We start from the raw sequence: 21,753 nt of genomic DNA, 5'->3' as shown, positions 1-21,753 counted from the left end.
CCAGGAAAAAAAAAAAACTATTTTCTCGAGAAAAGCAAAGCCAGAAGTCATCAAGGACTACAGATTAGAAATAAAGGTCACTTTCTGCTCTTAGCATTATTTTTATAACCATACATCACAGAGATGGGGAAAGGGCTTTGAATTCAGGCCTTGGAATCTTTTCCTGCTGATTGTTCAAATAAAAGTACGCAGACAATTGGGAGGAAGAAGGAGGATGGGGTTGTGTTGACCAGGGTTGGAGGGGGGGGTAACAAGCCAAGTCGTGAGGAAGAGAAAGCCCAGGCAGAGCTAACAACAAATGTTAACGTTGGAGGTACGCCCGACACCGGTGTGCGTGGGGAGGGGTGCAAGCGTGCACGGGGGCTTGCATTCCCGTGCAGGTTTGTGCATGCCCTCTTTGGGACACCTGTGTCATTGGCAGGCCCTGTGCAGCACTGGTGTCTCCCTCCCTCTCATGATTTTAATGAGGCCTCACTCCAGCCAAGGTGAGTGTGTGGGCGAACGTGTCACATAGTGGGAAGCGGGAGGGCTGTCTTCGGCAGCCAGGGGAGGGCCTGGACGGAGGGGCAAGATCTGTGGCTGGGTCCTTTGCAGGCTCCTCCGCAATCCTCCCCCCACCCCTGCCCCCCATCGGGCAGACAGACCCCCTTGGAAACTCAGACTCTTGATCAGAAGCCTCCAGGCCTCTGCTGATCGTTGCTTCCACTGGTGAGCGGCAGAGAGAAGGGATTAAGGGAGGTGGAAAGTCACAGAGCTGGAGCCCACTGGAAAGAGCACTCTGAGGAGAGACAGGGATGCCTGGGCCCAAATTCCGGCTTGCGACCTGGAATAAGCGGACCCATCTGGCCTCAGTTTCCCTGTGAAATGGGGGAGGTGTGGGAGGTTTGAACTTGAACATTCTTTCAGGCCTGGGATTTAAAGAAATGAGGGGTTGAGGTATTCCTAAGCAATGCAGAGAAAGGGGACCCCCCCCACACACACACACAAAAGAAATGGAAACCTCAGTGACATAGCCCTGTTTCTGTTTGTGGGACTGAGCATCTGTCTGGTCTCTGTCCCCCTCCCCAGCACTGAGGCCACCGGGAAAGCTGGTCAATCTGGTCTCTCCACACCTCAGTTCCTCAATTGGGTCCCACCCCCGCCTAGAGGTGGGCAGGTGGCACAAACGAGCCCAGCTCGAGCCCTGGGAGTCCTGGCCAGGCGCCCTGCAGTGGCGGCGGGGCGGTGGGTGTGGGCGCAGAGCCCGACTGCGGTGGCTGAGGGACCGCGACGGAGAAGAAGGGGGCGCCGGGCTCTGCGCCCAGGGGCGGGCAGCCTGCTGAGCGCCAGCAGCGCAGGCCTGGGAGATGAGCGGGACTGCGGGGGTGGGGGGTGGGGTGGGGGGGGTGGTTCTGGCTGAGTCCTGAGGCCGAGGGGTCTTGGCAGTGTCGGCTGGGTGCCAGGATCACCAGAGACTGAACCAAAGACAGAGGAGAGACCCACAGTCTGCAGAGAGGATGGCTGTAGGGTCCTGGAAGACTGCAAGCCGGCCTGGATGGTGGGGGGTGGCAGCTACCAGGACAGGCAGGAGGGTCCCGCTCTCCATAAGCTCCCAGAGGCATCAGGAAAGTCCTGTTCAATCTGGGCGGCGAAGGGGGGCAGCCCTGTAAATCCAGAAGGTTCCCAGAAGGTTGCTGGCCAGCCCCGGACATCCTCTCCTGGAGTGAAGTTGAAGGAGGTTGGGAGGTGGGGTCTCAGAGATGTCGCTTTGCTCCCTTTACCCCGAGTCCAGAGATGGGGACAAGATGAGGTGCTGTGGGGTGCAAAGTGCCCCTTTCCCTCTTTGATGGGAATTTGAGGCCCTTTTCTTTGTCTAAAATTTGAAGAGCAGAGTAGTTTCTAGATGCTATTCCCCTGGGGACTCTGGCAGGAGGGGTGTGCTGCATTCTGGCGACTTCTGGCCTGTGGAATGGTGATGGTGGGGCCAGGGGCGGGGGTCCAAGTCTCTTCTCTCAGTTCAGATCCCCAAGCTCTGGTGGGTAGGCCTGGCTCTGAGGAATCGGTGCAGCCTCTCTTGTTGGCCTGGACTGCCCCCCTGCCCCTGGGGCCTGCTTGGCACAGGGCCACACCTTGTATTCATGAGCAAAACATATATATATAGCTATAGCTATAGATAGACATATAGATATATAGATATAGATAGACATGCCGATATATAGTTAGATATAGATATAGACATATGATAGATATATAGATAGATAGATCTAAAGAAAGTGAGAACAGATACGAGATGAAAATGCCAACTGCATCTCGTATCTGTTCTCATTCATTCATCAAATTCATTCATCAAACACGTATAAATACATACTGTGTGGAAAGCACTGTGCCTCGTGCCAAGGCCCCAGATTTCAGGCTGCTCATGGTCTAGTGGGAGAATAACATGAGTCTAGACATTCAAATCCAAGAAACTTTTGTGAGCGCCTGCTCTGCCCAGACACGCACCCAAACTGAAAAGCAAAGAGCACCAATGACATTACATTTGGTGGGCCATGGGTCGGCCCCCCGGCTCCCTCTTCCCCCAACTTCGTCTGAGCCCAGGCATATAGGAAGGAGGGAGAACAGTGACAATGGCAAGTGAGGGCCTGACCCTCAAAACAAATCTTTGCTTTAGGTTCTAATGGGAATCCTGCCTGCTGAAGCGTACATTCTTTTTGTTCTTGGGTGTGATGGGGAGCAGTACCAGCATCTCCCCCGGGGACCCCCTTCTGATGCCTCTGAAGAAAGGCTGTCAGTCTCGCACCCTCCGGGTAGTCAGCTGGCTCATTTCCTTTGGGAAGCAGAGAATCGTGTGAATGGTTCTCACCCCGTACCTGGCACACAGCGAGTGTGCCACAGGAGTTTGATAAACGGATGAAGAATCGAGAAGTATGTGGTAGACTGTGTTTTCCAAAATTGGCCTCAGTAATGTTCCTGGTCCTGTATTAGCTCTTCCAGAACCTGACCATCCCTCATCAAAAGGTGGATCTCTTTTCTCTCTGATTGAAAGGTGGTTTTGTGACCGCCTCTGCAAAAAGAATGGGATATGGCTCCTCCTGGGTCTGTTTCTCTGGATTCTCACCCTGGGAACCTATCTCTATGCTGGGGGAAAGCACAGGCCATGTGGATGGACCCCATGAAGGTGCTCTGGATGGTGGTCCAATAGGAGGTCTCAGCCTATAGGCAACGTCGGCTCCCAGGCACATGAGTGAGTGAGCCTCTGGTCACTTCAGCCCCCATCCTTCACGCCACCCTGGCTGGCGCTGGGTGGAGTAAAGATGGCCTGTCTCCACCAAATCCTGCCCAAGTTAGAGATTCCCGAGCAAAAGATAGGTTGTCATTGTTTTAGGCCGCTAAGTTTTGGGGTGGTTTGTTATGCGGTGAGAGATAACCAGAACCACGACGTGATAGATTTTAAATGGCCACAGATTCTCTGCAATTCTTCCCACCCAGAGATGGTGGGATGCTCCCCAGCCCTCCAATCTGGGCTGCCTTTGACCAGCAGAATACAATGGAAGTGATGTCACATGATTTCCAAGCCTAAGCCTCAAGGGCATAGCAGCTTCTGTTTGCATGCTCTTAGTGCCTGGAGACTCCGTGAGCAGGAATGAGCTATCCTCCTAGATCCTGGAGACATGAGGTCCAGCCCGCAGGCAGCACTGACCTCCAAACACATAAGTGAATCCATCTGCAACCATCCTGACTGCGGCCACACCAGGGGTCCTAGGTCAGAGCCCAGTCCAAATCACTGACGCCCAGTCCTGGGCGTCAATGAAACGGTTCTTGTTTGAAGCCCCTGCGTTTGTTACACATCAACGGATAATACCTGATAATACCAGCTTTTAATTTCTGAATCAACATGTGGAACCGAGAGGTGTTTTGGGTGCCCAGTGCCGCGTGGGGATGGAGGTAGGACACAGGATTCTCGGCTCTAGGAGCTGATGGCCTCGTTGAGTCACGGGGAAAATGAAGTCTCACACCAGAGTCAGATCCCTCGCTGACAGCTCAAACCCATCCTCCCTTCATCATGGGGATGGCATCGTGGCTCAGCAGCACGTGGCTACCCAGCTGCGCCTTGTTTCCTCGCCTCCTCTGCATCAGGATTTGTCACATGACCCAGCTGTCTCCAATGGGATGTGGGAGGGAGTGGTGAAGGGCACGCGGGGCCAGAGCCTATAAGGACAGTGGGGCTGTTTTTCCTCCCTACGGGAATAAAAGGAGCCAGTCTCTGCTTTTCGGTGACGAGAGCCGCTCACCCCCCCCCCCCCTAGCCAGGATCGTTGAGAAAGTTCTAATCCTCTTATTTATGCTTTGCGTTCTCTGTTGTAGGAGGTTAGCTTTATCCTGTTTCCTACTGCCAGCCTCTCCTGCAAGGCAGCCCACGTCTTATGTCCAGACCAGAAGCTGGGGGCTGGGGTTGGGGGAGGTGGGGGGCGGTTCCTTCCTTAGACTGTGAGCTCCCAGAAAGCAAGGATTTCTGTCTGTTCTTTTTGTTCACAGCTATGTCTCCGGGCCAGTGCTGGAAACGGAACATGACAGATAGATGCTTACTAAGTGTTTGTTGATTAGATGAATGAACCAGGGAAGGAGAAGTATTTCCTAGTAATTCTGGAAGCTTCAAAAGGGCTTAGGTCGGGGTGGGGGGGGGGGGCCTCAGACGGAGACACCCTGAGGGCAAGGCTCCCTGTACTTTCTCAGGCTGAGAGCAGCTCTCTGGGAAGCTGAGACCAGTGCAGGGCAAGACTCTTGGCCGTCCCTCCCTGGCCTCCTAGCCCCCTGTGACGTGGCAGTGGCTATGGCAGGAGCCACAGATGGCATCCAATGATGCCAGAGGGTGGTTAAGCACCCTTGGAATGAAGCTTAGCCTCATTACAGCTTGTTTGAAAGAGCCAATTAGGGAAGCAATTTTCCTTGAGCAGTCTGAAGAATGGAATAAAACGATACCCAATCAGACAGGAAGCCAGCAGCCCCCACACCTCAGCTGGCTCTATGGAGGCCCCCTGTCTGCCCCCTCGCCTCCTAGGAGTGCCCCCACCCCACCTCCCAGCCACCTGGATAGAGCCAGTGGGTAGAAAGGGGCAGTCGAGCCCCACCTGATGCCTCAGGGCTCCAAAAGACGTCTTGACCAATCCCCTCCCCCATCCAGCACTCAACTAACTTAACTTCTCGTGGGTATGACCACTCCCAGCTTCTAAGAGCCTCATGCTCCTGGCACTAGGAAGTTCTTGATCACTAAGTGTCCTCTTTGGGGCTGTGATTTCTTTTCATCATATTCTTTGTGGGGAAAGAAAACAGGAAGCACACTTAGCAGAGGCTCAAAGTCCCCTTCAGAACCTCCCTTCTCCATCCAGGAAGCCCTGTGCGTTCTGTCACCAGCAGATGACAGAAAGATGGTTTCCTGGGACTACTACATCGGCCAGGACTTGATGGGGAGCACATGACAGAAACCCAGCTTAAGTGATTGGACTAAGGCAAAAGAAAAAAATGGGGGTGGGGAGATTTGTGGGAAGGATTTGGAATATCTCTCCTAATCAAAGGAAACCTGGGGGACCACTGGAACCCGGGACTCAAACACTGTCACAAATTCTCTCTGGTCTCTACTCCTCCACCTATTGTCCAGAGTCTCTCTGACCCTCCTCCACTCGGCAGGCACCATGGCTCTTCCTCGTGTCCCACAGCATTTCCACCAGGAGGTGCTGAACCTCTCCCAGCTCCAGTTTGAAGAATCCCAGGGAAAAATTCTGGCCCAGCTTTGAGCACGGGCTCAAGCCTCAGCTGATCATCGATGGCTAAAGAGTGGGAGGCATGATAAATGCCCTCTACTGGGGTCAGCTGGACAGGTGTGGGCAGCTCCCCCAAAGTAGGGGGAGGCCAATCCCAGAAGGAGGCTAGGTGCCGGGAAGGCTATATAATAGTTCCCAGTTATGGGGACACAGCTGTCTCCTTCGCTCACTAGGTACCAGCATCTTGTCAAATAGTCTATCTCATCTCTATTTCTTGAAACAAGCATGAGACAAGGTTCTAATATCATCCATGATCTACAGATGAGGGCCCTGAAGCTCAGAGAAGTGAAATAACTTGCCTCAGGTGACGTAGCTGTTAACTGAGAGAGCCAGAACTTGAACCCAAAACTTTTGGTGGCATAAGTCGGGGAGGGAGGGAGGTCCAATCCATATAAGCTAAAGCTTGGACACGTGAAGTGGAGCTTATAATACCAGGTGGGCTGTGCCATGTGTCCAAAGCAGAGTCTACACAGAGCTGAAGGAAGCCAGACCCAGGGGGCAGAGTTGAGCAGGCACCAGCAATCAAGGTAGGCTTCTTAGAGGAGGTGGCATTTGCCAGCATAGTAGGACAGTTTGGATTGCTCCAGAAAGAGCACGCAGACGACGAGGCGCAGGTGCTGGCAGTTGGAAGTTGGGCTGCTGCACCACAGTGGGTAAGGGTGAGGGGACATGCGTGGGCTCAGCAGCATCTGTTTTCATCGGCCAAGTCAGGGGGTTGTACAGCCCAGGTCAGAAAGGTGGGCTGAAGAGGCCCTGTGAGCAGGACTGGCAGTAGAATATTGTGACCTTTTTTTCGGGTTAAAATGTCCTTATTTTTTTCACAAGAAGTTTTAAAATGTGTATGTGTGTGTGTGTGTGTGTATTCAAATTGTTACTTAAATTCTAGTTCGTTAACATACAGTGTAATATTGGTTTCAGGAGTAGGATTCAGTGATTCATCACTTACAACAGGCAGTGCTCATCGCAGGTGTCCTCCTTAGTACCCATCACTCATTTAGCCCATCCCCCACCTACTTCCCTCCATCCACCCTTAGTTCGTACTCTATCTTTAAGAGTCTTTTATGGTTTCTCTCTTCCCCCACCATATGTGCTTTGGCTTTGTTTCTTAAATTCCACATATGAATGAAATCATGTGGGTATTTGTCTTTCTCCGATTTATTTCACTTAGCGTAAACACTCTAGCTCCATCCACATCACCACAAATCGCAAGATTTCATTCTTTTTGATGGCTGAGTAATATTCCATTGTGTACATGTGTATACCACATCTTCTTTGTCCATTCATCAGTTGATGAACATTTGGGCTTTTTCCATAGTTTGCCTACTGTTGATAGTGCTGCTATAAACACCGGGGTGCAGGTGTCCCTTTGAATCTGTATTTTTGTATCCTTTGGGTAAATACCTAGTGGTGCAATTGCTGGGTCGTAGGGTAGTTCTATTTTTAACTTGGAGGAATCTCCATATTGTTTTCCACAGTGGCTGCACCAGTTTGCATTCCCACCAGCAGTGCAACAGGGTTCCCCTTTCTCCGCATCCTTGCCAGCACCTAATGTTTCTTGTGTTGTTAATTTTAGCCATTTTGACAGGTGTGAGGTGGTATCTCATCAGGGTTTTGATTTCCATTTCCCCGATGCCGAGTGATGTTGAACATATTTTCACATGTCTGTTTGCCATCTGAATGAATGTCTTCTTTGGAAAACTGTCTGTTCATGTCATCTGCCCGTTTCTTAACTGGATTATTTGGGTTTTGGGTGTTGAGTTTGAAGAAGTTTTAAAATGTTTAACTGAAGTGTAGTTGACACGCAACGTTACATTAGTTTCAGGTGTACAACACCGTGATGCCACAAGTCTGTACGTTATGCTGTGCTCACCACGTGTCACCATACAGCCTTATTACAAGACCCTTGACTGTATTACCTATGCTGTGCCTGCTGTCCTCATGACATTCATTCCATGACTGAAAGCCTGTATCTTCCACTCTCCTTCTTTGCCCATCCCTGTCTCTTGTTCTGGCAGCCGTCAGTTTGTTCTCTGTATGTATGGGTCTGTCTCTGCTTTTTTTGTTTGCTGGCTTGCTTTGTTTCTTAGATTCCACATAGGAGTGAAATCATATAGTATTTATCTTTCTCTGGCTTATTTCACTTAGCGTAATAGCCTCTAGGTCCATCCATGTGGTCACAAATGGCAACGTCTCATCCTTTTTTTAATGGCTGAGTAATATTCTAGTGTGTGTGTGTGTGTGTGTGTGTGTGTGTGTACCACATCTTTATCCATTCATCTATTGATGGACACTTGGGCTGCTTCCATATTTTGGCTCTTTTATTTTTTTTTATTTTTTTTTTCAACGTTTATTTATTTTTGGGACAGAGAGAGACAGGGCATGAACGGGGAAGGGGCAGAGAGAGAGGGACACACAGAATTGGAAACAGGCTCCAGGCTCCGAGCCATCAGCCCAGAGCCCGACGCGGGGCTCGAACTCACGGACCGCGAGATCGTGACCTGGCTGAAGTCGGACGCTTAACCGACTGCGCCACCCAGGTGCCCCTTGGCTCTTTTAAATAATGCTGCAATACATGTAGGGGGACACATATCTTTTTGAATTAGTGTTCTCATTTTCTCTGGGTAAATACCCAGTAGTGGGGTTACTGGATCATATGGTAGTTCTATTTTTAGTTTTTTGAGGGACCTCTGTTTTCCTCTCTTCTCTCCACGGGCTGCACCGATTTACATTGCCATCAACAGTGCTTTCTCTCCACATCCTCTCCAACACTTATTGTTTCTTGTCTTTTTGATACTAGCCATTCTGACAGATATGAGGCGACATCTCATTGTGGTTCTGATTTGCATTCTCCTGGTGGTGAGTGATGTTAAGCCTCTCTTCATGCGTGTCATGGTGAATTTTAAACAGACATGCCGACAAGAGGGAAAAAGCATTTCTGGAAGATGGGTCTCAAATATTTATTGAGCACGGCAATCCACGGCCTGGACCAAGGGGAGGGACAAGGCCGTGGGGGTTGGAGTCTCCGCCCTCCCTGCACCCCCGCCCTGAGGCAGCACAGGGCTTAGACTTGGAAGCAAGGCTTCTGTCTAGCTGGGCCGCCCTGGAGGAGCGGCACCTCACACGGTGTTAGGCACATAGTAAGTGCTCGACAAAGTGGGGTAACCATGACTCAGCCTAGGTGGTGACAACTCCTCTGTCAGCCTGGATGTTCGACGGGGTCTGTGCCAGAGGGCACTCTGGACAGATCAGGCAATGCTCTCTTTGTGCCAGTGCCTTTACCACTCCTGCAGAAGGTGAGTCCCGAGAGCACACTCTTTGGTGTGCTGTTCCCCTGCACGTTGTAGGGGCTCACTACAGATCAATCTACAAGGTAAGCCTCACAATCGCCACTTTACAAATGGGGAAACGGAGGCTCCGAGAACTAGAGGGACTTTTGTCCGGGCTCGTGCAGCTAGAAAGTGAGGGAATCGGGTTCTGCTGATTTCCCAAAGCCATTTTCTCAACCAGCAACCCCAGCTGCCTCTGAACTCGATGGATAGTAGCCAGGCAGAAGAGGGGTGGGGGCAGGCTTCTGCCTCCCCCCTCAGACGCACTGAAGAGAGGTTTTTTTCACTTCCCTCTACCCTTACTAGGTCCTGCTCAGGACTGAGGCCAAAGGACCCAGGGGACTTGCAGAGGTCTCGATGGCTTGGGCCCGTGCATTCCAGCCACTTCCAGGGGAGTCTGAGGGAGGCGGCCTCAGCAGCAGGGGCAGCCTGCTAATTAGGGCGCGGTGTTCATGATTCACTATTCCGAGATGTCATTTTCTAGACTTGGGGTTGGGGTGGGAGTGGAGAAGGCACACACGGAGTTGTTTTTAATTACATTTGGTTTGCTAATTTCTGATAGAAAATAAATATTTACCGGGAGCCATATTTCTTCATTTCACGCCGGCTGACTCCTGAGTTTATCGGGAGCCCAAACAGGCACCTCCCGCTCACCTCCCGCCCCCACCAAGTCCCCAACCCCCCTCACCGCCCCCCCCCCCCCCCCCCCCCCGGATTCACACACCAGAGCAAGAAGGGAGGGCAGGCGGACAGGGGGGAGAGATGGGAGGGAATGGAGAGGCGGAGGGGGGCCCAGCCTGGCTTCTGTGGGCGGCAGGCCCACTCTCCAGTGTGGACAGAGGGGAAGGGGGCCTGAGGAGGAGGAGGAGGAGATGTTCACGTAGCACAGGGCGGGGCTCGAGCTGGAAGCCTGGAGGCTGGGGTGGCCCTAGCTCTGAGCCAACCAGCCAGGAGCACGCCTGTTTCTACTTATCAAGATGATCTCTAAGGACACTTCTGCATCCTATGTGTGCTAGGTCTCTCCGAGGACTAGCTTTGGAGGACTTTTTGGGGATGGGGATGGAAGGAAGCTTTGAAGGGCCGTCTTGTACACTCCTTGGCCTCCAAATGGGCTCCTGCAAGGGAGAGGGAGCAAGAAGCCGGGAACATGGGGAGGAGGGAAAGGGGGTGAGGGTAAGTCCCCCTGGTGGGGGTGGGGATAGGCAGCCTCCAGAAAGCAGGGTCATCTGCCTTTCTCTCTGCTGAGGGTTGAGATCTTGGGGTTTGCAGGGGACACCTATAAAGGGGGATGTCTCCCTGATGGTGGAGAAAGGAGAGGAAACTAGAGACCCCTTAGCTGAGGGCTGGGGGCCTCTGCAGAGTGGATGGTTAGAGCAGGGCAGACTTTCTCAGCCTCAGTACTATTCACATTTGGGGCTGGACAATGCTTTGCTGCGGGAGGCTGTCCTGTGCATTGTGTCCCTCCCTAGTGCCTCTAACCTACTAGATACCAATAGCGCCCCACCCTGCTAGCTGTGATAACCAAAAATGTCTCTGGACATTATCAAATGGCCCTTGGTGTTTGTGTGTGTGAGTGCAAAATTGCCCCTGATTGAGAAGCACTGTTGGAAAAACCTTGGGTGGGGAAGAAGCCTCAGAAAGAGAGGAAAGCGCTCTTGGGGACTCTGGACTAAGAGGTGATGGGGTCCCCTGAGAGATCCAGAAGAGATAAGGAGATCGGGAGGCTAGAGAATGGAGAGGCCCCTGCCCCCAGCCTGGTTTCCAAATCCATGTTAAGCCATGATTTTTTTTTTTCCAATTACATTTCAATTTAGCTCAATTACTTTTCCATTATTGTTCAAGCGACTCGGTTTTAATTGAAGCTGCTGGTTCTTATCTCTCTCATTCCCCTACATACAAGAGGGAAGGGAGGAGGAGGGTTGGGTTAGAGGAAGCCCACATTGGTGGAGTTCTGGGGGCAGTGGGCACCTTGAACAGAAAGATCAAGGCCTTGAGGGGTGGGGCACGCCCAGGAGCTCTCTGGGGCACTCCAGAGTGGCCAAATAAATCTGCAGGTGGGCAGGGGTGGGTGGGCGAGGAGAGGGACAAAGAAGGAAGGCTATTATCACAATATTCATCAAGTACTGGACATTGTTGTAGCTAAGACCAGTAAAGTATATGCTATTATCATACCCATTTTACAGATGGGAAAACTAAGGCACAGGGAAGTTAAAAACTTGCCCAGAGTTATATGCCTGGTAAGTAGCAGGGCTGGGAGGCAATCCAGACTGCTGGCTCTTGAATTTAGGTGCTTAACCCCAAGCTATACTCTCCCTCCTTCACAGTTATACCCACTGGCCTCCTACCAGCCCCAGCCCCAGCCCCAGCCCCAGCCCCAGCCCCATCTCCCTGACAATCCCTCTCTCCCAAGCTATGAGGCTCAGTTCCCTCTAGGTTGTTTGACATTCCATCTGTCTCTAAGTCCTCCTCAGCCTGCAAGGGCTGGCCTTCACTACCTCTTCCAAGAAGTCTTCCCTGATTGTCCCTGCCCAAATGTACTTCCACAGCCCTGAACATTGCCCATCATGGTGAGGTTGCAGGGCGGTGGGGGTGGAAAAGGCAATAATTTGGAGTTGGACAGATCTGAATTAAGTCACCTATGAGCTGTGTGATTTGGGCAAATCACTTAAGCTTAGTGAGCCCCTGTTTCTGTGTCTATAAAATGGTATTGACATGCATCTCTTGGGAGCAGGTGATCTGAGGATTAAAGTAAAGGTGATGAAGTATGTAAGATGCCAGGAAGGGGTAAGAGGCTTAAGCAAGATAAGGGGTTTTCTCAGTGAATCGTAATGTTGGCCCTGAGGCACAGGTATAGCGGGGATCAATCTCCCCTTCACAGAGCCAACAAATGAGCCCCAGAGATGTCTTCAAATCCTGCAGGGAGCTGGAACAGAAACTGTGACTGGGATCCCCCACTTAACCCTGAAAGTTGTCAACCTATGTATGGCAGAGGAGACAAAGGATAAGTGTCCACAGCTGTGAACCTTCTGAGCCCATGGGGGTGAGGGGCTTGAGATCTTACTCTTCCCTGACCTTCCTTGTTCTGCCTGTGAACCCAGTGAATTCACAGAGGGACTACCCCTGTGACTCTGAGGGTGGGTAAGTGATAGAGGTGAAAGTAAGCCCCCTGCCTTACAACTGTAAGCCCCCTGTCTTACAATTATGGTTTGTCTGTCTTTTTCTCAGTTAAGAGAATGCCACTAGAAGGAATAGAATATTAGGCTCAAAGTGGCTTTAAATGGTTTTCCAGCAAAAAGTCTGAAGTGGGTACTTTCTGGGTTGATCAATGACTGGGCTCTTCACAGATTCCTCTGTTTTGCCACTTACAGCATTTTTCATAGCCTCATGGTTACAAGGTGGCTGCCAAAGCACTACATCACAGTATCCCAAGACAGCATCCAGAGCTGTCTGGAAGGAAAGAGAAGAGAGTCCCCCTCATCCCCTCTTTCCTTTCACTGAGGTGAAATGTCTTTCCCAGAAACTTCCCAGCAGATTTTCCCTATGTCCCATTGGCAAGAACTGAGTCATACGGTCACCCCAGCTGCATGGGTAAAGCCAGTCTCTGGAACCATTACCCTAAGGACATACCCTTTGGGGCACCAGCTTGATGTAGGGAGAGTCCCTTGGGAGATCTTGACCTTGACTTCTGTACCCTTCATCTTGCGTGTTCCCTGAACTGAAGCCCAAGTGAGCAAATAACCTCAGGATAAGCAGCTCTGGCCCTCACCTGTCTGGTTATAAGCTTTCATCTCAAAGTTGGCTCTTTCCTGCTGCCTTTTTGTCTTTTTTGAAGATTCTAATTAATTTCTTAAAATATATTTGCCCAATATATTTTTAAACGTTTACTTATTTTTAGAGAGAAGGCACGTGTGAGCAGGGGAGGGGCCGAGGGGGTGGGGCAGAGGATCTGAAGAGGGCTCTGTGCTGACAGCGGAGAGCCTGATGCGGGGCTCGAACTTACGAACTGTAGGACCAGCCCCACCAGAATCAGGGTTCTCTGAGAAGAGGAGGAGGGGAAATGGCTGCAGTGTAGACCGTCAACAGCCAGAGCCACAATAGCGATCATTACTGCTGAAACCAGAGGGACAGGCACAGGGGACTACAGGAGGCTTGCCTGTGAAATGTGCCTCTTTGCCTATGCTTGGAGATGTATCAACGTTTTCCTCAACAAGCATTTTATTTTTTTATTTTCAAACCACAAACTCACAGAAGAGTTGGAAGTATTCTTCAAAGAACGGTTTACTTTCTGAATTATTTGAGAACGAGTTGCACGCCTCATGCCCGATCACTTGCAAATACTTCAGGGAGTATTTCTTATACACAAGGGCATTCTCCTGCATTCCAAAATCGGGAAGTTAAAATTGATACGTTACCACAATCTGATCCTCAGACTCCGTTTAGGTTTTGACGACTGTCCCTGTAATGTATTTTATAGCAAAAAAGATTCAGTCCAGAATCACACATTGCATTTAGTTGTGATGTCTCTGACATGTGAAGCTTTCTTCACTCCAAAACTGTTCTCTAATCTTTCCTTGACTTTTGCAACTTCAACATGTTAAAGACTACAAGCCAGTTATGTTGTACATTGTCCCTCAATTTCAATGTTTCTGTTTCCTCATGATCAGATTCAAGTTATACATCTTTGGCAAGAAAGAATATCAAAGAATTGATGCTGTGTTCTTGCACCCTATCAGGTTTCAACATATACCATTTCTGATGATGTTCACTTCCAACATTTTTGAACGTATGCATATAAGTCATGGTCTTTGGCTCCAGAGTGTCCCACAGATGCTGTCCAGACCTGCACACATAAAACAAACTGAGGCTGAGGCAACCTTGTGCTAAATTGCATGTTTTGGGCAATTCTACGGTTTATTCATTCAGAGTGGAGAGCAATCAAGGAGGACTTCAAGGAAGAGATCAAGAACGGCTTCCAGGGAAGGGAGGATTTGGCAGGGTCTTGAAGGGAAGAATTAGAAGGTAGGATGGAGAATGTATGAAAAGGCTCAGAGCTGAAAAGAGTAAAGCATATGTGACAGAGATAATGTCCTGTATTGCTGTGTTGTTTCTCTCGGGCCACAGAAAGACTACATTTCTCAGACTCTCTTGCAGATCAGTTGGGCCATGTGACTGAGCCCTAGACAACAGAATATGGATGAAAGTAAGCAACATTGCTTCCAGGCTTCCCATAAATCCTTCTGCATAATCCTCCACTCTCTTTCTTCCCCTTGGAGATTGAAGTTTGAAGATGGCAGAGAACCTGGGTCCCCAAATGATTGTATGGGACAGAACTCTACCTCTCCCCCACTGCCGATCACATCAGATTGTGACATGAGTGGGTAATTATCCTTGTTTGTGATAAGCCACTGGGATTTGGGGGTTGTTACAGCACCTGGCATACCTTGAGTAAGATAGCATGTGATGGGAGACATCGAGGAAACCAGTCTGGTTAGTACAGAGTCATGTGGAGATATATGAGACATGATAAATCCGGTTTATAGCGGGGCCTTGAATGTCAGGCTAAAGAATCTAGAATTATTTTCAGTAGCAAATAGGGAGCCACTTAAGGTTTATTAGTTGGGGAAAGACATGAAAAAAGTAATGTTTAAAGCGGAGGTGGTTTCTAGGATAGCTTAGGTTGCAGTGAAAGAAGCAGAGAGGACATTTAGAGGCTCTTGTGCTCATCCAAGAAAGGGATGGTACTAAATAGGATGAAGTTCAGATTGACAGAAAACCACAACTAACGATGGCTGACGCGAGGTGAATATTCATTTCTCTCACATAAACAATGGCTCCCATTGTGATGGGTTCCCTAATGGTGCGATTTCAGACACCAGCAGAAGGAGTTGTATTTTTCTTTCTTTCTAAAAATCTGGGTTCTGATGCTGAGGAGACAGAGTAAGCGTATCTTCCTTTCTCTCTCCCATGGCATGGAATGATCAATTCTGAATTCAGAAAACCAGTTTCAGAGGATTCTGAAAAATAAATGGTGGCAAGTGGGTTAAGGAAGAATTGAAGTTTTATCTCTCCGGTATTGCCCACTCTGGACTTAAGGGCGGCCTAAAACTCAGAAGTGCACACTGGGTGTGGACAGAAAGAGCTCCGTGAGAAGCTTTCTATCTCTGGATGAAGGAGTGGAAAAGGGGACCCCTACGGGTATCGAGAGTAGGAGAAGTCCCCTGTGTTTTCATTTTTACCTTTTTTTCCCCCTGGCCCCAGCTCCCACGGTGGCAGCAGAGGTGAGGGGTGCACAGTGATGGCAAATTGGGTCAGCAGGGCAGATGCCTAAATCTCTGAAAGAGGGAAACTCTTATCTCTCACCAGAGTAGCTGTGATCCCCATAGCAGAAGGTGAATCCCCGTTAATTTTTCCTTTCTCTTTGTCCTCCCACTTCTTGGTCCTGGACACAGAGGCAGTAATGGAAGGAATGCAGCCAAGTGGGGAAACTAAAACCCCAAATTTCTGTCTGGAGGTCTGGGAAGGCAGGCTCCAGGGATCTGGAAAGAGTCAGGGTGGATCATGGAGAAGAGGGGGAGCCAAGAGAGTAATCCCATCAAGTTGTGTGTGAATTCCAGGCCTTGCCTCTGAGCCGTGTATGTCTGGATCTGATCCTAAACAGCTTATCCAGGCTTCAAGAACTGAGCTACAACACAGATCAGACTATCCCAGGCTGACAACTGGGTGTCACACACATGGGACTATCCCTCAAAGCACTACAAGTGCTTTGAAAACCAAACTGACTTTGGGCCTACAGCCCACAGAAGGCATATCAGAACTTGCAATCTAAACCCAATTTGATTGGTTGCCTGCTAACAAAAGACCCAAATATACTTCTTAAGATTTATTTATTTTTCTTTAAAAATTTATTTATTTTTAGGAGAGTGCAGTGGGGGGAGGGGCAGAGAGAGGGGGACAGAGGATCTGCAGTGGGCTCTGTGCTGACAGGCAGCAAGCTCGATACAGGGCTCAAACTCGTGAACTGGGAGATCATGACCTGAGCAGGTGTCAGACGCTCAACTGACTGAGCCACCCAGGCGCTCCCACCTCTTAAGATTTAAACAAGACCCAACATGTCTAGGATAAAATCCAAAATTTCTTGGCATATGAAGAATGAGGAAACTCTTAACTCACAAGTGAAAGGCATTGGGGCGCCTGGGTGGCGCAGTCGGTTAAGCGTCCGACTTCAGCCAGGTCACGATCTCGCGGTCCGTGAGTTCGAGCCCCGCGTCGGGCTCTGGGCTGATGGCTCGGAGCCTGGAGCCTGTTTCCGATTCTGTGTCTCCTTCTCTCTCTGCCCCTCCCTCGTTCATGTTCTGTCTCTCTCTCTGTCCCAAAAATGAATAAACTTTGAAAAAAAATTTAAAAAAAAAAAAAAAAAAAAAAAAAAAAAAAGAAAGGCAAAGCAACAGACACCAACCCCAAAGTAACACAGATGTTGGATTATCAGAGACTTTAAAGCAGCTATTATAACCATGCCTCAAGAAGTTAGGCTGAACACTCTTGAAATGAATGGAAAGGTACAGAGTCTCAGCAAAGTAGTAGAAGATTTATAGAAAAACCAAGCATAACTTTCAGACCTGAAAAATACAATGACTGAATTAGAAAAATCACTGGATGGGCTCAATAACGGAGTGAAGATGACAGAGGAAAAATGAAAGAACGTGGGTGATCAATAGTTATTCGGTTTGAACAACAGACAGAAACCAGTTTCCTTAGAAAAGCTGAACAGAAATTGAGGGATCTGTGGGACAGTACCAAAAAGTTGAACCTTTGTGTTAATGCGTGTTTAAAAATGGAATTCAAAGCATGGTTTCTGACCACAGTGAATTAAACGAAAAGTTCATAACAGAAAGATAATTGGAAAACCTCCAAACACTTGGGAATTGAACAACACACTTCCAAGCAATTCATGGACAAAGAGGAAATCCCAAAGAGAAAATGTTTTGAACTGGATGAAAATGAAAACAAAATACATCAAAATGTATGGTGTGAAGTTAAAGCAGTGCTTAGAGGAACATTTATAATATTAATTGCTTATATTAAAAAAGAAGAAAGCTCTCACATTAAGAATCTAAGCTTCTTCCTTAAGAAATGAGAAAAACGGTGCAGAAGAAGTAAATAATAAAGATCAGAGCAGAAATCAATGAAATTGAAGCCAGGAAAACAATAAAGAAGAATCAATTGAATTAAGATCTGGTCCTTTGAAAAGATCAATAAAATTGATAAACCTATAGCTAGATTGACAAAGCAAAAACCAGAAAAGGCACAAACTACCAGTACCAGGCATAAAGAGGTAATGTCACTACCAACACCTAGGCATTAAAATAATGAGAGAATACTGCAAATATCTCTATGTCCATGAGCTTAACAGCTTAGATTCAAGGTCAGCAAATTATGGCTCATGGCCCAAATCTGGCCCATCTCCAGTTTTTGTAACCAAAGCTTTTTTGGAACATGGTATACAGGTATGAATAGCCCCCTGGCTAATTCACGTCCACCTAGGACCTCAGAATATGACCTTAATTTGGAAATAGGGTTTTTGCAAGTGTAATTAAGATGAAGTTATACTGGACCAGGATGGGCCCTAAAATTAGAAAAATGACTGATATCTTTATAAGGAAAGGAGTGGAAGATTAGGATACAGAAATACAGCGAGACACAGGGAGAGGCCACAGGAAGAGGTACAGATGGGAGTTACATGGCCACAAGCCAAGGAATGCTTGGGGCTGGGAAAAGCAGGATTCTCCCCTCCAGACTTCAGAGGGGACATTGTGCTTTGCACTTCTAGCCTCCTGAACTGTGAGAGAATACATTCTTGTTTGAAATCACCAAATTTGTGCTATTGTGTTATGGCAGCCCCAGGAAACGAATACAACAGACAGGTTCACTCATTTATTGATTGTCTCTGACTGCTTTTACACTACAATGTCACAATGGGATGGTTGTAACAAAGACTGTGTGGCCCAAAAAGCCTATGATCTTTTCTATGTGTCCCTTTACAAAAAAATGTTTAATGACTTTTGACACAGATGAAACAGAATAAGTCCATAAAGGCCACAAACTACCAAAATGCACCCAACAAAAATAACCAGAATTATCCAATATCTGTTAAACAAGTTGAACTTGTTGTTTCGGTTTAAAAAAATTTTTTTAAGTTTATTTATTTTTGAGAGACAGAGCGAGAGAGCGCCAGTGAGCAGGGGAGGAGCAGAGAGAGAGGGAGAGAGAATCCCAAGTAGGCTCCTTGCTGTCAGCACAGGGCCCCATAGGGGGTCGATCTCACGAACCCGTGAGATCATGACCAGAGCTGAAATCAAGAGTCAGATGCTTAACCGACTGAGCCACCCAGGCGCCCCAAACAAGAAGTTGAGATTGTAATTTGAAAACTTGCAAAAGAAATCCCCTGGAGGGTGCCTGGGTGGCACATCTATATCTATTTGTATATAGCTATACGTGTTATTAAACTTTTGTTTGTTTTTCTCCTATTAAAAAGAAAAAAAGAAATCTTCTGGCTTGAATGGTTTCTCGAGTGAATTCTAACAAATATTTAAAGAAGAAATAACATCAGTTCAACACAATCTCTTCCAGAAAATAGAAGTGAAAAGTTCCCAACTCATTTTATGAAGGTGGCATTACCCTAATGTCCAAACAAGATGAAGACAGCAGAAAAGAAAACTACTGACCAATATCGCTCAGGAACAAAGAAACAAAAATCTTAAAGAAGATACTGGAAACTTGAATACACAATGGCTATGAAAATAATAATATACCATGACCAAGTGGAGTTTATCCCAAGAATGCCAGACTGGTTCAACGTTCAAAAATCAATCAACGTAATCCATCATGTTAACAGACCAAAGAAGAAAATCCACATGATTATATCCAACTGAGATAATAAATGTATGCTGTTTTAAGCCGTTGAGTTTTGTGATAATTGGATACTCAGTAATAGATAATTAATCTTAGCAAGTTCTTTGTTCCTCCTGTATTTCTTTCCCCACTCATCTCACGCCCCCAGGGAAAATATTTTAGTAATCATTAGATAACCACTAACCTGAATGTATTGTTTATCTTTCTCATGCGTTTCTTCATACTTTTTTCTCTTTATACTTTCACTTATCTGCATATACCTCCAAACCAAATGTGGTATATTTTACCGTATAAGATTTACACAAATGTTTTTTTTTTTAATTTTTTTAATGTTTGTTTATTCTTGAGAGAGAGAGAGAGAGAGACAGAGCGCGAGCAGGGGAGGGGCAGAGAGAGAGGGAGACAGAATCCAAAGCAGGCTCCTGGCTCTGAGCTGTCAGCATAGAGCCTGATGTGGGGCTCAAACTCACGGACCATGAGATCATGACCTGAGCCAAAGTCGGATGCTTAACTGACTAAGCCACCCAGATGCCCCTACATAAATGTTTTTAAATTTTGTATAAATGAGGGATGCTTGGGTGACTCAGTCCGTTAAGAGTCCGACTTCGGCTCAGATCACGATCTCACAGTTTGTGGGTTCGAGCCCCGCATCAGGCTCTGCCTGACAGCTCAGAGCCTGGAGCCTACTTCGGATTCTGTGTCTCCCCCGTTCTCTGCCCCTCCCCCATTTGCACTCTGTCTCTCAAAAAATAAATACACATTAAAAAAATTTTTTTAGGGGCGCCTGGGTGGCGCAGTCGGTTAAGCATCCGACTTCAGCCAGGTCACGATCTCACGGTCCGTGAGTTCGAGCCCCGCGTCGGGCTCTGGGCTGATGGCTCAGAGCCTGGAGCCTGTTTCCGATTCTGTGTCTCCCTCTCTCTCTGCCCCTCCCCCGTTCATGCTCTGTCTCTCTCTGTCCCAAAAATAAATAAAAGTTGAAAAAAAAATTAAAAAAAAAATTTTTAATTTTATACAAATGGTATGACCTTGTATTCTGCAACTTATTCTTTTTTTTACATTTTTTTAAATGTTTATTTACTTTTGAGACACAGAGAGACACAGCATGAGCAGGGAAGGGGCAGAGAGAGAGGGAGACACCGAATGTGAAGCAGGCTCCAGGCTCTGAGCTGTCAGCACAGAGCCTGACGCGGGCCTTGAACTCACGAACCGAACCGTGAGATCGTGACCTGACCTGAAGTCGGACGCTTAACCGACTGAGCCACCCAGGCGCCCTCTGCTACTTATTCTTAATATTGTTCTCCGATTCACCCGTGTTATATGTGGAGGCCTTGTTCATTCATCCTTCCTGCAGTATCATATTCTACAGTAGGATTATGCCACAGTTTACTTATCCATTCTTGTATTCATGACATCTAATTTGTTTCCATTTTGTTGTTGTTGTTGTTGTTGCTTTTCTAGTGTTGCTGAGAACCTTCTTGTACATGTTTCTGTGTGTAAATGTATGGGAATTTCTCTAGGCAGAGGAAAAGCTTGGTCTAATCCTTGGGTGGTCTGGCTTTTCTTTTCCCAGAGTCCATAACACAGTCCAAGCTGAGTGTGGTGTGTGTGTGTGTGTGTGTGTGTGTGTGTGTGTGTGTGTCTGTGCTTATGAAGGTTGGGGAGGAAGAGTCATAACATAACAAACAACAATGACCATGAGTCACTGAGCCCTGTCTGTGTACCTGAACTATACTTATCATAGAATGTCTCCACGGGAAGGGGCTTTAGATGCATTTGTAGAACTTCCTGGGAATCCCTGTCTCTCTCAAACACCTGTCTTGCCCCACAGCTCCTTTCCTACTCCCTTTCCAGTCCAGATCCTGCCGCTTTTGTCAAGAGCTCAAGAGAAGGCATTAGGAAGCAGTCTCTGCCAGCAAGGCAAATGGAAGGCTCAAAGCCCATCGCGGGGAATCAAGACACGGGCCCTGCTCTGACTCCTACTCTACACCGCCTCGGACAGGCCCCACACTCCCCCCTCCCACCCCCCACCCCCCTCAGCTGCCCTTGCCAAGGAAGACAGGCTGGGAGCGCTTATGCACAACAGAGCTTAGGGTGCGGCCAGGCACTTGCTGGTAGGGGTTGTGTGGCCAGTGGGGCAAGATGCGTTCGGGCTGGGGAGTGCTTCCGCTGGGTACAGGAGAGGGAGGTCTGTCTGCACAGAGGACACCACATCTGGGGCATCCCGTCTGAGGCAGGGAGGGGATGAAATGGCCTGGGGGTGGCCTCTCAGCCCCCACAGGCCTGTCCCATCTCAGCCTGCCCGGGCACACACACACCTCTTCCCCATGTAAATCATCCAGCAGCCCGCTGTTGACAAGGGCAATTTCCCACCATTCGCTCTTGGCCCAGCTGCCCTGTCACAGCCTAAATGTTTAGACAGGAAAAATTCACAAAGCCCAGGCCCCAGGCCCGAGGGACAGCACAGCGCCAAGAGAGTTTTCTGCTCCAAGTGCATCCAGGGTCTGCCCAGCTCCTGTGGACTGGACTGAAGAGAAAATACTGAGGAGCCCTGGGTCTGAGGGAGGAGGCATAGTGCCCACCCTCAGGGAGCCCTCCGTCTGAGGGAGGAAGAACTACCCCCCCCCCACCCCTGCTCTCAAGGAGTCACTGGTTTAAGGGGGGAGGCAGATTCCCTACTCTTGGGGAGTTACCAGTCCAAGGGAGGAGGCACGGGCTCC

The 21,753-nt window shown here is 48.5% G+C and overlaps 1 long non-coding RNA gene across 1 annotated transcript; it reads left to right on the top strand.

The window, feature by feature from the left end:
* The first annotated feature begins 271 nt into the window (after window positions 1-271).
* LOC125165872 (uncharacterized) lies at window positions 272-19,044 on the top strand. The gene is made up of 3 exons (XR_007152253.1): window positions 272-313; window positions 422-485; window positions 18,657-19,044. It is a non-coding gene; the product is annotated as an uncharacterized LOC125165872 (long non-coding RNA).
* The last annotated feature ends 2,709 nt before the right edge of the window (window positions 19,045-21,753 follow it).

The sequence above is a fragment of the Prionailurus viverrinus genome, chromosome B2, assembly GCF_022837055.1.
Source record: "Prionailurus viverrinus isolate Anna chromosome B2, UM_Priviv_1.0, whole genome shotgun sequence".
Taxonomy (NCBI): domain Eukaryota; kingdom Metazoa; phylum Chordata; class Mammalia; order Carnivora; family Felidae; genus Prionailurus; species Prionailurus viverrinus.
Note: the sequence above shows the minus strand (reverse complement) of the source record. Positions and strands in the feature narration are given on the sequence as shown.